The sequence below is a fragment of the Pteronotus mesoamericanus genome, unplaced genomic scaffold (assembly GCF_021234165.1).
Source record: "Pteronotus mesoamericanus isolate MK-2021 breed Mesoamerican mustached bat unplaced genomic scaffold, CSHL_Meso_final scaffold_118, whole genome shotgun sequence".
NCBI lineage: Eukaryota > Metazoa > Chordata > Mammalia > Chiroptera > Mormoopidae > Pteronotus > Pteronotus mesoamericanus.
The window spans coordinates 12,287,334-12,301,499 of NW_026555301.1; the positions used below are offsets into that span (position 1 = coordinate 12,287,334).

A 14,166-nucleotide genomic window follows, 5' to 3' on the forward strand; every position below is an offset into this window, starting at 1 on the left:
TCTAGGAACTCACTGGGTACTTCAATGACATAAAAAAGACCCAGGCAGAAATGAAGGTTGCATTAAGTGAAATAAAGAAAAATCTACTGGGAACTGACAGTGAAGGGGAATCAAATCAATGATTTGGAACACTAAGAAGGAAGGAGCATTCAATCAGGAGAGCACGAAGAAAAAAAGAATTAAAAAAAACGAGGATAGGCTTAGGAACCTCTGGGACATCTCCAAAAGTGCCAACATCCGAATCATAGGGATGCCAGAAGGAGAAGAGGAAGAGCAAGAAATTGAAAACTTCTTTGAAAAAAATAATAAAAGAAAACTTCCCTAGTTTGGTAAGGAAATAGACCTATAAGTCCAGGAAGCACAAGTTGGACTCAAAGAGGACCACATCAAGACACATCATAATCAAACTGCCGAAGGCTGAAGATAAAGAGAGAATCTCAAAAGCAGCAAGGGAAAAGCAGAGAGTTCCCATAAGACTGTCAGCTGATTTCTAAAATAAATTTTGCAGGCAAGAAGGGACTGGCAAAGAGGTATTCAAAGGGATGAAAAGCAAGGACCTACAACCAAGATTACTTTATCCAGCAAAGCTCTCATTTAGAATGGGAGGGCAAATAAAGTGCTTCCCAGACAAGGTAAAGCTAAAGGAATTCATCATCATCAAGCCATTATTATATGAAATGCTAAAGGGAATTATATAAGAAAAAGATCAAAATGATGAACATTAAAATGGCAATAAATTCACAACTATCAATAATTGAACCCAAATAACAAACTAAGTAAACAAGGAGAATGGGAACAGAATCATAGATATGGAGATCATTTGGAAGGTTATCAGTTAGGAGGCGGAAAATGGAGGAAAGGTGCAGGGATTAAGAAGCACAAATTGGTAGGTACAAAATAGGCAGGGGGATGTTAAGAACAGTATAGGTAATGGAGTAGCCAAAGAACTTCTATGCATGACCCATGGATATGAACTAAGTGGGAAGGGAGCATTGCTAAGGAAATGGGGGGTACTCGGTGGGGGGGGCAAAGGGGAAAAATTGGGACAACTGTAACAGCATAATCAATAAAATATTTAAAGACCTTAAAGATTTATACAACTAAGTAATCAAGGTTGTACTTATGGAGGTCAATGGAATGGAACAGAGAGCCCGGAAATAGGCCTACACAAAGATGTCCAACCGATTTTTGACAAAGGTGTAAAAGTAATTCTATGAAGGAAAAACAGCCTTTTCTTTTTTTCCTTTTTTAAGATTTTATTCATTTATTTTTAGAGGGGAAGGGAAGAAAGAGAGGGAGAGAAACATTACTGCATGGTTGCCTCTTGCACGCCCCCTAATAGGGGCCTGCAACCCAGGCATGTGCCCTGACTGGGAATCAAACCAGTGACCCTTTGCTTCGCAGGCCAGCACTCAATCCACTGAGCCACACCAGCCAGGGTGGAAAACCAGCCTTTTCAACAAATGGTGATGGAGCAACTGGACATCCATGGGCATTAAAAAAATAAACCTTGACCAAAATCTCATATCTCATACAAAAATGAATTCAAAATAAACCATGGATTTAAATGTAAAACATGAAACTATAAAACTTTAAAAAAAAAAAAAAGCATAGGAGAAAATATTCAGAATCTAAGGCTAGACAAAGAGTTCTTAGATTTGATACCATAAAAGGAAATATTTATAAACTGAACCTCATCAAAATTAAAAACACTTGCACTGGGAAAGACTGTTAAAAGGATAAAAGACAAACTACAGAGTGGTAGAAACTATTGGTAGAAACTATTTCCAACAGCAAAGAAAGACAAATACTGTATGATCTCACTGACATGTGGAAACTAAGTAAGTAAATAAATAAATAAATAAAATAAACAGAAACAGATCCACAGATATATAGGGTACAGCAGAAGTAAGGCTTGCTTGAGTGTGGTTGGTACGGTACGTGAATGTCTCACACAAGGTGGACAGCAATATGAACATTTCATCCAAAATGTCATATGGTGTGCTTGAGTGTGATATTGTTATGTTACAGAATTACATGCTTATGATTTTGTAATAGAAAAAGGCGTTATTTGTGCCAGACCCTGCAGAGGACAAGCTGACAGTTGCCAAAGGGGAAGGGGTATGAGAATGAGAATTTAAAAAAACAAGAAAAGACAATTTAGAAAATAAAGAAAAGGAAAAACTAGATAACTCATGCATGATAAAAAGAAAGAACTCTCAAAACTCAACAATAGTAAATACACTGGTTGGGCGGCTCAGTTAGTTGTAGCATCGTCCCATACACCAAAAGGTTGCGGGTTCAATTCCCAGTCAGGGCACATATCTAGGTTGGGTTGCGAGTTCCATCTCTGGTTGGGACTCATACAAGAGACAACCAATTGATGTTTCCTTCTCTCTCTCTCTCTCTCTCCCCCCCCCACCTCCTTCCTTTCTCTCTAAAAATCAATAAACACATCCCATATCCTTGGGTACAGATTAAAAAGAAAACCTCAACAATAGTAAAAAACAAACAACAGTAAAACAAGTAATTCAATTAGAAAATGGGCAAGAGACATTTCAACAAAGAAGTTATACAGATAGCAAATATCCCATGAAAAGATGTCCAACATCATTAGCCATTAGGGACATGCAGATTAAAACCACAATGAGATATCATGATTCAGAATGGCTACAAAAAAAAGAGTGACACCAAATGCTGATGAGGATGCAGAGAAACTGGAGCACTCATGCATTACTAGAAGCACTGTTAAATGGTACAGCCACTCTGGAAAATAGTTTGGTACTTTTTTCAGAGAACAAAATATGCAACTACTATGTGTACATGACCCAGAAACTGAACTTCTAGGCATTTTTCCCAGAAAAATAAAAATTTACATGCCCACAAAAACCTATATACACAGCAACTTTATTTGTAATAGCCCCAAACTGGAAACATCCCAAATGTCCTTCCATCAGTAAATGATTAAACATACTGTGGTACATCCATACCACAGAACACTACTCAGCAATAAAAAGGCACAAACTATGGATATGCACAACCACTTGGATGAATCTCCACAGAATGATGCTAAATGAAAAAAGCCAATCCCAAAAGGTTACACACTGTATAACACCATTTATATAACAGTCTTGAAATTACAAAGTTAGAGACGTGGATAACACAACAGTGGTTGCCAGGAGGGAAGGATATGGGTGGAGACAGGAGGGAAGTGGGCGTGGTCATAAAAGGTCACCCTTGAGGGATCCTTGTGATGCACCTGTTCTATAGCTTGAGTGAATTAATGTCGGTATCACAGTAATAATATCATATGAGAATTTTACAAGATGTTATCATTGAGGGAAACTAGGTAAAGGGTACATGAGGCCTCATTTCTTACAACTGCATGCAAATCTACAAGTATCTTTAAACAAATAAAAATACTATGCTGAGGCACTTGCTGGTATGGCTCAGTTGGTTGGAGTGTAGTCCCATAAACTGAAAGGTCATGGATTCAATTCCTGGTCAGGACACATATCTAGGTTGCAGATTTGGTCCCTGGTTGGGGGTGCATGCAAGAGGCAACCAATTGATGTTTCTCCCTCATATCAATGTTTCTCTCTCTTCCTCCCTCCACATTGATGTTTGTCTCCCTCTCTCTTCTTCCCTTCCCCTCTAAAATCAATAAGCATGTCCTTGGGTGAGGATTTAAAAAAAAATACTATGCTAAGAAGTATATATGGTATGTGTCCAATTTCATATGAATAATCAGGTATGGGCAACATCCTGGACTTGCGATTGGCATCCTAAGTTGAAGGGGGTCACTGGAACATCCATTCTGCAGCCAGTTTGGTGAGAAGCACTTGCAGGTGTCCAAGAATTGTTTGTTAGTGTGGGGAAACACACACACACACACACACGACTTGAGCCCAGGAACCCTTTAACCTGGGTGGGGAAATGACATGGGGGTAAAAATGACAAGGATCGGAAATCTGATGGGAGGGAGCAGGGGCATGAGAGCAGGGTGGTAAAGCAGGCTGGGAGGGCCCAAGCTCACTCTTTTCATAGGTCAATCTTGGCCTTCTTCCTATAATTTTCTCATTAGAGATGAAGGAAGATGCTTAATAAATACTTCTAAAAGTAGATATTAATTTTACAGAAAAGCATTAATGGGGTCAAAAAAAAAAGATGCAGGTGCCTTTCATGCCAACCCATAGCAATGAGGAACCTGGGGCTGCTTGCTGCTCCAGCAGCTTCCCCTAAAAGACGCCCTGTTCAAACTGGCTCCACAAGTGCTTACCTCCAGTTCTGACCTGGTAACTGGCCTTTTCCAAGTCCACAAAGAAAGGAGGGTGAGGGCCCTGGGCTAAGGTCTGGAGGGAGGAGAGAAACAAAGCTACTGGGGTAGATAGAGTCCAGCTCTGCTGTGAATGGACCACCTGACTTAAGGCCATTCATGACTCAGCCATACCTTGGTTTCTTTGTGTAAGTAACGAAAAGGTTCGCTAACTTATCTCAAAGGTCCTTTGCTAACTCATCTCAAAGGTCCTTCGACTCTAACATTCAGTGAGCTCAGGTCTCAGGCCTAGGTCCCGCCTTGCATGTCTTCACACCCCATTAGGAACTAGCTGTCAAATAAAGCTATTCCCTTCAACGTGCTTCCTTTGTCCTCACCATTGTTTTTCTTTTTTTTTCCGACATGAAAATCACAGAAAGTAGAAGTAAAATACTCCTTGAACAACAGAACATAACGAAACAGTATAACCTATGAAATGAAAACATTTCAAACACTTGAACCTGGGCAAGACCTTACCTCCTTGTGCCTCTGCCACAGCTCACCATAAGGGAGAAAAAAGAGCCCCCTGCACATCTGAAGAGGCCTGGTGAGGCTCAACTGAGCTGGGCCCCGGGAAGCACTAGGACTTGCTGTTAAGTGGGTCGCAGGACTAGCCTAGTGAAGACCTCAGTATGATTCTCTCTTGATTTTGACAAGAATGGCTCCAAAGTCACAGGTTCTGAGGGACCAGGACAGACTGTGCTAGGTTCTCGCTCCTCCTCCTGTTCAGCAACAGTGTGAATCAGCCATTTAGTGCTATTTATGGTTGTGTAACTGAACACACAACCCCCTTTCTTCCCAGACACCAAAACTGCTCCATTTAAAGCTTACATATGCAAAACTATGTATACCAAATCTGCAGTTGCTGCCCTGTTCCTAATCCTCCCCAGCCTCTGACCTCTGGATTTCCAGGTCAGGTATTTGTTCCTCCGTTAACATGGCTCTAGTCCAATCTGTCCCTGCCCCTCTAGTCTGGGCAGAACTCACAAAGAGCTATTTACCTCCATATTCCTGTGCAGACACTGCATATACTCACTCTCTCTCTTCTTTTCTCTTCCTCTCACTCTCTCTCTTCTCTTCTTTTCTCTTCCTCTCATTCTCTCTCTTCTCTTCTCTTCCTCTCAGTCTCTCTCTCCCCTCATGTTTCAATATTTGGGAAAAAGACTTAACTCATTTCTTACAACTGCATGCAAATCTACGAGTATCTCTATACAAATAAAAATACTATGCTGAGGCACTTGCAGGTATGGCTCAGTTGGTTGGAGTGTAGTCCCATAAACTGAAAGGTCTGATTCTTTTTGCTCTCACTCTCATCCCACTTTACCTCATTATGAACTTAGCAGGCCACATAACTGGGATATCATCCAGTGCACCAGATTTCTTCCCCTTTCTGTTCTCTAGCTAGTCACCTTGCCCCTCCCTGCAAACTCGTGACTACCAAATAAAACCAGATGCTACTTATTCCTTCTGAGGGGTCCTAGAGAGCCCACCATGCTAGCACAATTGCCTTTGTCCCACATTGCCTGCTGGTCCTACCTACCATCCACTGTGGTCCAGGCAGTGGCAGGGTTGAGGGAAGGGAGCCCTGACTGATTCCCTGGCAGCTGCATGTAACCCGGTCAGTGGCTGGGGCTGATGCCATGGCAGCAGGCCCCAAAATGTACACTAGTTCACCTAAGCAAATCTTGTTCTTACAAGGGGAACCATAAACTCTGAAAACAAAGATCATATTATTTCATTGAAGTATAGCATAATAGCAATAAAACCATTCATTATGTGTGTACACCTATATTTCCAGACTTTATGGCTGCCTGACTGTTTGAAGATAATGACATACAGAGAAAAGTGCTTGCCCACTGGTTGAGCTAAAAGTAGAGTGACTGCCTTAATCTGTTTTGACTGATATAACAAAAATACCATAGATTGAGTGGCTTAAAGAACAAACAATTATTTATTTCTTACAGTTCTGTAGGCTGAGAAATCTAAGATCAAGATGCTGGTAGATTCAGTGATGATCCATTTCCTGGTTCATAGACAGCCAACTTCTCAATGTGTTCTCACATGCTTGAAGGCACAAGGGAGCTTTCTAAGGTCTCTTTTATAAGGACATTAATTCCATTCGTGAAGGTTCCACCTGCAAACCTAATCAGCTCAAGGCCCCATCCCCAAACTCCACACACTGGGGATTAAGATTTAACATATGAATTGAAGAGGGGGGCACAAACATTCAGTCTGTAGCAGACACCTAGAGAGAAAAGAGTGAGTAGCAGCCAAAAGTAGAGAAGGCAGGAGTAAAAAAGTGCCCTAAGGAAAATGGGAGTTGGTGAGCAGCAGGGGAGAAAAAACTGACTAAGAAGGAGTGAAAGTGCTGAGTCATGAACTGGAACACAACTGGGGTTACTCATGGCACTCCCCAGAGCTGCTACTGGAGAGCTGCTGAGCCCTCAGGGGTCGCGTCCCGTTTTGGCAGCGCAAGACATTGAATCAGCATGGGCCCTCCCACAATAAACAGCTAGAGACACTAGGGAAAATATAACAAGCAAAAATTTATATACAGCTGAACTCACACAAAAAAAGAAAAGCCCCCAGTGTCGGAAATGCATAAGATACTGAAAACCAGAGCAATTAGCACAAGAGTATATGTTAAGCATGGTGGGGCAGGAGGGAATGATGGAAGTTACCAGACAGAGAAATAGGCCCTCAGAGCCACAAGTGTGACAAGAAGCTTTTGTGAATGCACCTCAACTGAAAGTAAACTAAAAACCACCCAGTAAGGAGAGAGTTAACTTATTCTCAGGTCACTGGGTGGTGGAAAACAAAATCTCCTTTGAAGTATAAAAATACCCTAAGCCTATGCCACATACAAGTTTGATTTCCAATTCACACAACCCATCTGGTACACAACTTCATGAGTCAAAAATTAAGGGTTATATTTGGACCAATGATAGTATCAAGGCCTCTGGAAAAGACCAATGCAAAAATCTCACTGGAAGGGCATTTCAATGAACTTCATGGAATTCCCACTAAGAAGGACTCATGATAAAATCCACTTTGAGTGAAAGTCAGCATATGTGACAAACAGAAGGACCAGTAACATCAAGGAATGAAAATAGCAAAACAAACTGAAAGAGACTATGACTTTAAAATGTTTAAAAATTAAAATAAAAAGACATAGACGAGGAAGGAAGAAATATTATGAAAAAGAACCAGGAAATTTTTTTTAATTCCAGAAGTGAAAGGTAAACTCATTGAAATGAAAATTTAATGGCTATATAAAGCAGTATTTTTTTGTAAAAATGAAAATTAGTAACTTGGAGAAGAAATGAAGAAATTATCCAGAATACAGCACAGAGAGATAAAAAGATTAAAACCAGAAGAGTTAGGTAAGATGGAGGGTGGGATAAGAATGGCCAACATAAGAAGATCCCACATATGAATAATAGAAATTCCAGAGGAAATGCAGAAAATAGGGTAGAAACACTATTCAAAGTCATAATTTCCATAATGTCACTACTGAACACTATTCAAAGAGTTACGATTTTCCAGATTTCATGAGGTACCTATACTGAAAATAACTGTTGAGCAAAATAAAAATAAATCCAGATATATTTTATTAAAACCACAGAATAGCATACACAAGGAAACAAGTAACCAGGAAATAGGCAGATTATCTACAAAAATGAAAACTGTCTGACTTCAGACCTCTTGATACCAAAATAAAACCAAAAGATAATAAAAGTATTATCTGCTACATATTACAATTCTGTGTCCAACTAAATAGCTTTCATGACAAAATATGAAATACAAGCATTTCTAAACAATACCATTTACTGAAAAAAAAATACTAAAGGATAATTAATAGATTAGAGAGAAGGAAACTGAACTCAGAAGGAAGGAGTAACACTCATGAAGCAATGACAACAGAGTGGAAGACATGTAAATGAATCGAAGTAAGCAGTAATTATTAAATTAATCAACTTAGGAGGAATGCTTTTCAAAAGAGGAAGCTAAAATGATACTAAATAACAATAGTATGAAAGATAGGAGTAAACTGGAATTGAAGCTTTCTAAGATACCTATATTTTTTATTCAGGGGGGGAAAAAAAGCTATACCAGGCAAATACTAACCAAAAGAAATTTGGTATAGATGATAAAAGCAAAGTAGACTTTACAGCAAAAAGCATTACATGAAAATAAAGAGGTCATTACCAAATGATAAAGGGAACAATTCATTACAAAGAACAGTTTTAAGTCTGTATGCATTTATATTCAAATTATGTAAAGCAAAATTTGACAGACTACAAGAAAAAATTTAAATGCAAAATGATAATGGATGATTTTTAACATAACTTTATTCTATCCAGATAGGCATATTTAGTTACAAGAAATTTAAATGCAAAATGATAATGAGTGATTTTAACATAACTTTATCCCGAATAGATATATTTAGCAGACAAAACAAAACTATAAAGTATATAGAAAATTTGAATGGCATAATTAACAAATGATCTGATATATTTTTTCCAAATTGCAGCAATCCACTAATGGACTATGAATCAAACTTATAACCACATTAAAAAATAATGAATAGATGCAGGGAGGGGGGGTGTAAGGGGACTAAATGGTAATGGAAAAAATATAATAAAGATTATATATTAAAAATAAATAAATTTAAAGTAGTAATTAATTTTAAAAAACTGAATAGAATTGAAAATAGAATGTATACCATACAGCAAAGATGATAATTATTTTGTGAAACCTTTCTATTTGTATATTGAGTGATGATATAAAATGTACTTTTTGCTGTGGGTTAAAGTTTGAAAATTTTCAATCTAATGAATTTAAAGTCTTCCCCCTAAAACTGGAGCACTCAAGAAATATTTACAAAACTGACCATTTACCAGGCACAAAAGAAGACTCAACCAAACCCAGAGAATCAATATAATATCCTAAATGGCAATGAAAGGTGTCCCACAAGAGCTACCTGACTGCTGGTTGGTTCAGAGGCTCCATTCAACGACCCTAGGGGGAGGGGGAGGGGGTGACATGGGTAAAGGCAGGCAAAAGGTACGAACTTTCAGATATAAAACAAATAAGCCATGAGCACGTAATGTACAGCAGGGTGACTAAAGTTAATAATACTGTATTGTATATTTGGAAGTAGCTAAGAGAGTAGATCTTAAAAGTTCTCATCACAAGAAAAATAAAATATTTGTAACAATGTATGATGTTGGCTATTACCTAGACTTACTGTGGTGGTCATTTTGCAATATATACAAAGAGAGAATCATTATGTTGTACACCTGAAATATGTATAATGTTAAGTATAGTTAAGTATAGTATAATGTTAAGATTAATTCCATCTCAACAAGAATAAAACAAAACACCAACCCCAGTTCCCTGGAGTGATGTAGAACAAATCTCTGTGCCTTGCAAGTGCCAACTAAGTTGATATTTATTATTGGTGTCTAGCATGTAATAAGACTCAAAAAATTTTGGTAGAAAAAATAAATTTTTTTTGGTACAAAGAAATGTTCCTGAGTAGAAGCATTCCGGTAATCTTTGAGAAGTTGAAACTCAGCTAAGGTTAACAATTTTTAATCTTTTGAGAGAGTCCACCATAGAGTTGAGTACTAGAAGAAATATATACCATTCCACCCCACCCCCCAAAAAAGGCAAAAATTTTTGAGCTTACCCAAGTGGAGGAGTGTGTGGGTGTTTGGGTGCAGGGGCCATGGCAGGAACAGGCTAGGCACAGGAAGCAAGCAAGCAACGGGAAGGGACAATTTCAGATGGGTTGCTACCACAGCCCTCTTTAATCATCTGACCTATCACTGTGTCCTAGACACCCCTCTATTAGTTCAAAGAGGATTAGAGGGCATAGTTTCTTCTAATCTTTCTCAACTGCTTTTTATTTCACTCCAGGGTTATAGTTGTGGGATGGGAAACCCAGCTGCGAGACAGAGATGGGGCAGGCAGGAAAGGTCCCCTGGTTGTGCTAATGAGTTAACCAGGAGTGTCCAGCCCGAGGCCTCTGGGCTGCATGCAGCCCAGGATGGCTGTGAATTTGGCCCAACACAAAACTGTAAATTTACTTAAAACATTACTTAGTTTTATTACTAAGTTTTATAACTAAGTTTTATTACTAAGATACATTTTCTATATTAGTAAGGCACAACCTGCTTGACGATTTTAAAAGATTATTGAAAGGGCCACTGCATAATTAGGATTATTATGTGAGGACATTTTTGCTTACTGTGGTGGCGGATATCATGAAAATTATGCACAGACCTTTATTTGCTCATCAGTTTTCATTAGTGTTTGTGCATTTAATGTGTAGCCCAAGACAACTCTTCTTCTTCCAGTGTGGCCCAGAGATGCCAAAAGGTTGGACACCCCTGAAATCGAGAACCACAGGAAGTCTGTTTGGTTTAAGCAGAGAGTAACACAGATTTGGGGGGATGTAGACAATAAAACAGAAAAGGAGAGATTAGAAGTAGTAAATGGCTTGAAAGTGGTGACTGCATAGTGTCAGCCCTCAAATACTCATTTCAGAGGACACTGATGATATGTATGGATAGAACAGAGAAAGTAAGGTTTTAATTGATGTTAAAATTAACCATTATAAACTGTAAAATTTGGTGACATTTAGTATAATTACAGTGTTGTGCAACCATCACCTCTATCTAGTTCTAAACATTTTCATTACTTAAAGGGAAACCCCATACCCATTAAGCAGTCAGTCCCCATTCTCCCCCTCCTCAAGCCCTGAAAACAACTAACCTTTTTCCTGACTCTATGGATTTACATAGTCTGGATATTTGCAATAAATGAAAGCATACACTATGTCTGACTTCTTTTACTTAGCCCTTAAGCACCAGCAGGTAATTAAGGATGGGGAGCAGGGGAAGTAAGGTCAATCACAATCACTTAAGCCTGGGTGACTAAAAGGACAGTGGCACTAATAACCCAACTGTGAAAGAGAGAAGGAGGTGAGGGTGGAGGTGAGGAGGATATGTCTGTTTCTGATACAATGAGTTTGAAGTGCTAGGAGAAATCATCTTGAACAAGTTCACCAGGCAGCTCAAAACAAGAGCTGAAGAGGCACAAAGATGTGCTGTTTTGCTGTCTGAAGCCAAGAGGGGCATATGTACATCTGCAACTACTTCTGTCATGTAGAGACATGCACGAACTGTCCTTGCCATTTTCAGAAGTGATGCATCCATTTACAAAACTTCAGGGGTGAACAATATCGAGCAAAGCTGAGGAAAAAAGAAGTATTATCCTCACCCTAGAGCAAAACTCACAGTGTATTTTGTTCTGGTTTTTGTAAAAAGAACCCATTCACTGAGACCACTGCTGGCATTCTCCAGTGCCTCCTCCACCACGTCTGAAACCTTATCATTAGGCTCCATCATTCTCTGCTTCCAGCACGGTCTGCCAACATCTGACCTCCTCAGACTCCTGTCAGCTTTATGATTCATTTAAAACAGTGATTTTCAACCTTTTTCATCTCATTAAACACATAAGCTAATTACTAAAATTCTGCAGCACGACAAAAAATACATTTTGCCCAATCTGACAAAACAAATAGGTGTAATTTTGATTGATTTACCAAAAAAAAAAAAACAAACCCCAAAATGAATTACCTACTCTTTTTACTCCAAAGTGACTTTTAAAAACCTATCCCTGCATATAAGGATTTCTGGTACCAAAAATTATCCAATCAGATGCAAACATATGTGGCATGACCACTGAGATACAAGTCTATTACAGGACCTTTATATTTATGGTTCAAGACAGGGCATTCACACCAATGGCTATCGTTATGTTGGCTGTTATTGTTTTTATTTGACAGTCTAAGAGAAAAGAGGTTAGTGCTCCTAACTAAAGAGTCAGGTATTGCATGTTTTAAAAATTCTTGTGGCACACCAGTTGAAAATCACTGGTTCGGAAGTTTGGTATAAATATGTAGCTCAGTAAGTTGGGTGTCATCCCACAGACTGAAATGTCACTGGTTCGAATCCCTGTCAGGACACATGCCTGGGTTGAAGGCCAGGTCTTTGGTTGGGGGCATGCAAGAGACAACCAGTGTTTCTCTCACACATTGATGTTTCTCTCCCTCTTATTCTTCCTCCCTTCCCTTCTCTTTAAACATAAATAAATAAAAATCTTTAAAAAAAATGCAGCTCCACCAGTCTGACTGCAATTCTGGAGATGAAATACTTATTATGTTCCCATTGAGCAATCCCTCTCTAAGTAACTTTCACCCACAAAGGAAGGGAGGGGACGACCCCTCTACCTTCTCTCCTCATATCCAGCCTGAGCCAACACCACGGCACTGAAGATCCTTACCTCACACCTGCCTGGCTTTGAATGGCAAGAGCAACAGTAATCATTTCTTTCCCCAAAGAGCTATTATTCATGACCTGATGCCAAGTCCTACACAAACCCATTTAAATGTGTGCAAAAAAATTCTTGCTTGCTTAAAATATGGGTATTTATTTATCTATCTATGTGCATATAATTTATATATTTATACACAAACATATATACATAACATTTATAAAATAAACTTCTAAGTTGTTTTCTATATCCTCAAGGTCAGGATCAAACCAGAAGTTTTGAGGAAATAAAAAAGCATTATGGCATACTTTCTAGTAAACTTGGACCAAAGGAAAAAGAGGAAAGCAAACTTCTAGGAAAAGTAAGTACAGAGATAAGAGATCGACAATCACAAGAAAAATTCCTCCATTCACACACATACTTATGAGGTAAGTACGTGTGTGAGGTAAGGGGCAAGGGTTACCCAGAATGCAAGAACATTGTCAGCATCGACCCCTTCCTCTGTGAAGCTCACCGAGTCCCCCAGGCAAGCTGTAGTCACCACAGAGCCACCTTCTCACTCTCCTTTACCCTTTTACCCAATGAGTCCCAATGATGCCTATGGGCCAGGCACCGTTCTAGGCAGAGACACCACAGTGAACTGGAAAAAACAAGATCCCCCAGTCCACAGAGCTCGAGTTCTAGAGGCGGCATTAGTGAAGGGAGGAGGGGTCAAAAAAAAAAAAAAACATTTTCAGATAAGTAGTGACAATATACACATAATTTATCCAAATCCTTACTATGTAAGATGGGAAGGCTGACAGGGATGGACAGGGACAACTTAAGATGTAAGTGTTGAGGGGAGGCTGGGGGAGGTGAGCCATCAGCAGAGACCAGCAGATGAGGGAGTGAGCCACAGCGGTGCAGGTCCCTAGGAGGGGAATGTTTCAGGGGACAGCAAGCTCAAGTCTGGCACAGCTGTGAGGAGAGAGAGTCGGGGGGGATCAGGTCACAGCACTGTGTCCTTAATATAATTTGTTTTGTTATCCATGTGCCAAACTGAACTGTAAACACCGTGAGAGCAGGGCCTGTGCTGCCATACTCATATCGGCATGCCTAGCACCTAGTACAGGGCCTCCATTAAGTTGAGTGGATGGAAGGTTTGCTAAGTAAGGCTGTTAGCAGGTAATATACTGGCTTTAACAATCATCTTTTTTTTAATTATCATCTTAAAGCCTTCAACAGCAGTTTTTAATTTCATCAATACATAATATATTTTCCAAGAAAATACTCAGTTTTAATCTTATTATAGAAGTCAACAACAAATTGGGATTTGCATTACTATATGCAAATGAGTATATATATTCATACACAGACACATATTCATATATATTCACTTTCTAAACCACTTTGCTAGGACACAGTCACTCCCAAAAATTTTTTCAAATGTATATTTAAATCGTATTGGCTGAATAACAGACAGAGGCAGCATACACACATTATCTGTTTAACAACCGTAACATATT

General features: G+C 39.1%; 1 protein-coding gene across 11 annotated transcripts in view; it reads right to left on the reverse strand.

Moving 5' to 3' along the window:
• MTCL1 (microtubule crosslinking factor 1) overlaps window positions 1-14,166 on the reverse strand; it is a 138,414-nt gene that overhangs the window by 109,645 nt on the left and 14,603 nt on the right. The gene's annotated exons all lie outside the window — the stretch shown is intronic.